The sequence below is a fragment of the Teleopsis dalmanni genome, chromosome 2 (assembly GCF_002237135.1).
Source record: "Teleopsis dalmanni isolate 2A chromosome 2, ASM223713v2, whole genome shotgun sequence".
Classification (NCBI taxonomy): domain Eukaryota; kingdom Metazoa; phylum Arthropoda; class Insecta; order Diptera; family Diopsidae; genus Teleopsis; species Teleopsis dalmanni.
This window is the reverse complement of record NC_051847.1, coordinates 86,644,393-86,648,176: the sequence shown is the minus strand read 5'-3', so window position 1 is coordinate 86,648,176 and position 3,784 is coordinate 86,644,393. Positions and strand designations below refer to the sequence as shown.

The 3,784-nt window shown below is 28.9% G+C and overlaps 1 long non-coding RNA gene across 1 annotated transcript; it reads left to right on the top strand.

Annotated features, from left to right (window-relative positions):
* The first annotated feature begins 3,008 nt into the window (after nt 1-3,008).
* LOC119683536 lies at nt 3,009-3,521 on the top strand. The gene is made up of 3 exons (XR_005252656.1): nt 3,009-3,086; nt 3,152-3,301; nt 3,430-3,521. It is a non-coding gene; the product is annotated as an uncharacterized LOC119683536 (long non-coding RNA).
* Nucleotides 3,522-3,784: the final 263 nt, after the last annotated feature.

Below are 3,784 nucleotides of genomic sequence, written 5' to 3'. Positions count from 1 at the left end.
TGATTAAGCAAAATATTGAACTACAATATAAAGCATAATATATAATAATTTGAAAATTTATATTTCAAGTGCTTCAACAATAACTTCCAAAGCACTAGAAATGTGTTCTATTTATTATTATGTTGAGACTAGTTGAGCTAGTGCACTTGAGCACTTTTACTCTTTAATAACTACGATGAACCTTCAAAAGCCCTCTTTACGCCTTGAATGGATTATTGTTTATTTGTTCCTCAGACTAAGCAATAACTGACCTCAGATCTGCATACCTCCCCAAGGAGCCTGTAACCATTTTGAGATTTGATAACGCAGTGTTGGTGAGCCTGTCAGTTTTCGCAAATAATTTCAGTGCTCTATCCTTTATGTATTTTTTGATCGGATCAGTATTGAGGTCCCTGAGGATGTCATTCTTCCTAATGTACTATAGTACCTTGAAAAGTCTTCTCAAAGCCTGGCTTTGTGCAATTTCTAGCTGGAGAATAGTAGGGTTTGAGGTCTTACTAAATGCTACACATCCAGATAGAAGTGACGGTAGATGCTTTTTGAATGCTTTTGCTTTGCGAAGCATTTAATCAATTAGCCCAATTTAGCATATACTACAATGCTAAACGTTCGTACTTTTAAAATGCGTTTAACTTTGAACAAATTCAACCCAAAATCTAATATGTTAAGAAATTATTCAATTTATAAGCTGTAGATGTAAGATGTAGATGTAATCTTTTTCCTAACTTAAAAGGATTTTAATTTTTTTTTTATCCAAAAATGCATCCATGACGCACATTAGTTACTTCTGAATAAAATTGAATAACATAACTTCGATTTCAGATGTAAGTAAAAAGGTATATGAAGAATGAAAATTATTTTTTCTATAATTTAAACAAATTCATAATCCCGCAGCAAAATTACCATGCGTATTTTTTTTTAAATGTTATTAAATAGTAAATATTAGAACTGATTTATTAAATCAAATAGAAAAGAGAAATAATGCAAATGGCTGTTAAGATAATTCGTCATTTATTTCTGTCGTTGGGTTCTTGAAATTATGCTATAGCGTTTTTCCAGGTATTTTAAAGTAAGACACGTAGTCGTTAAAATATCAAACAATTCTGTCGGTTTTGCAACAACTTTCATCAAAAATATCCACTAAAAGTCTTGAAAACCTCTGTCTTAAAATCATCTCAGCTTTGCTATAAGTGTGTGGCATAGGTAAATAATAGTGTATATTCTTAAAGAAAGTCAACAGTATTATAAACTGATACTGCAGTCCAATAATGTCATCCGAGTGCTTTGTACGTCAAAACTGAACAACTGCTATATTAGTGAAGGTTCTTGGTAATCTGGTGTATGGAACATAACAATTTAAAGGGCATCTAAATACCATAATATCAACAGCAAATAGGTTTTCAAATATTTTAAAAAATTAGTATTTTGTTGAAAAATATTTTTATTTATGACGTCCGAACAATTAGAAGTTTAAACCAAGTTTTTACTGTTGTTTGCATTTTCTTTAGAGATCCAGTTTACGTTTTTACAGTATAAAAAGTCATTAACTATACAATGCAATCCAATCATTGTTCGATTTATTTTAATAACCCACAAGACTCACTTGTCTTTTTGTTATCGATATCATAAAATGTCTTGACAACAATGACAACATGGATTTTTAGTACAATATATAGTAGTACAACAGACACCAGATCACTGAGTAAGAATAACAATATCGATTTAGTCAACTAAACTAAATTGGATTAAAAATTTAAATAATTTAATTGAAAAAATTTTAAAAAAGCATTTCATTTATGAGAAGTATACACTATTAAGACTTGCTGTAGTTTTTTGTGGTCATTGGAAAAACTGTCCATTCCCCATAATTCTCACTGCAGAAGTTGTGAAAACCCGCAAGAAAAATAGACCATTATACAATTTCTCTGTAATGCCCGGCTTTGACATTCAGATGAATTAGGTTTTTAGGAAGATACTTCTTTGACTGTTTATTGGTGAAGAATATAAAGAATGTGGTAGCATGGAAATTATCTAATGGCCTGCCACTGCAACCAACCATCCATTATTAGTCAGTATCTGCATGCATTAGAATTTCCTTGCTTAGATTTTTTAGCCTTAGGTTTTTTTCACTAATAGAGTTAATGTAAAAATCGGGTAAAAATAGTATTTGAGAATATTTTATATTAAATATTTTCAAGGACGCACTGTTCTAGAGAACATGAACAACACTCTTTTCGTTATAAAATGTGTTATTAATGCATAGAATTTTATTAGCTATTTTATTTTACACTGCATTTGGAATTTAAAAATGGTATATATTATTATTTCGTATCTATTGTAAATATGATCTAGATAATATTAAAGAAAAATAAATCAAAATTTTTAAATAAAAAAATTTTAAAACGAGGTTTGAATAAAAAATTGACATTAAAATTGCATCTATCTTATAGAAGAATCACTAGTTTGTATTATTTTATTATTAATTTTTATTATTATTAAATATTTAATTTCTTAAGCTGTCTTTAAATATCTTTAATGGCGTTAAAACATAAAATCCAATCCCAGAATATCTTCTTATTTCTGATGTTAGGAAATTATCAACGAAATTAATTCTTCCCTTTATTGAAACTACTAATCTGCTTCTAATCTGTTACGGTGAGTTAGTAGTGCAAAACTGTGCTATTGCACTGTGGTCACAGTACTACTCTTCACAAGTAGTACCAGTAGTAATTTCGAATGAATTCAGTATCATTCCAAACACAAATAAGTTGAATCCATTTAATGTAAATATTTATTTTTAATGATTAATGTATTGTAAGCAGACAACTAAATACTGATATATTATAAATAACTAATTAGAAGTATTACAATAGAAGTAAAATATAAGAGACCACACTTAACAGGGTCATTTCTATTGTCAGTCTTCTTTTACTTTGTATGCAAAATTGAATCATCGATATATATTTGAATATATTACTTATAATTTTTATCAATTTTTAATCACACATTTATTTTAGATTTTTTCAAATATGGACAAAATCAATCATTAAAGGACAAAATTTTAAACGGTTTTTGAACAAAAAAAGGTAAAGATATATATATATATCAAGATTGAGTACGTACAAAAATTTGATCATATTTTTCGCTGTAGAAATTAATTGGAGTCTCCAATTGTAGAGCAGCATATTCACTATTTCCGTTCTTCAAATATTGAATTGGCAAGGATCGATCCACATAATCATAAAATTCATTTAAACGCAAACTGTCCAGAACGTGCTGATGTTGACCGGATACTAAAACGGTGCAGAACAAAACCACCAAACACAAATATTTTTTTAAATTATTTAACATTTTTATAATATTTTTTTACACGTAGACACACAAATTGAATAATTTGGAATAATGTTAAATATTTTATTTCACTTTCAGAAATCTTCTTCACAAAACCATCATAAACTGCCTGGTTTCCAATACAAACAGTCCAAAAATATATTTTTTAAAAATAACTCCACTAACAATAAGTAAAAGTCTTTGATTTATTTTTTTTCTTTCAGTATAGCACTATATACTTTCGGAATTGGGTCCGATCAGCGAACCATTCGCTGTAGCTTCACTTCACCAACTGCTTTCCACTTAAGTGGTGTGAATTATTTTCACAAAATCATTTGTAGGCAGAATTTATTTGAGAAAATTGAGTTGTGTGCATCTTTCTCATTTACAGTTAGAATCTTCTAAGTACGGAGACAAGTCAGCAGCAGAACAAAGAGCGAGCGCACGTCTGCAG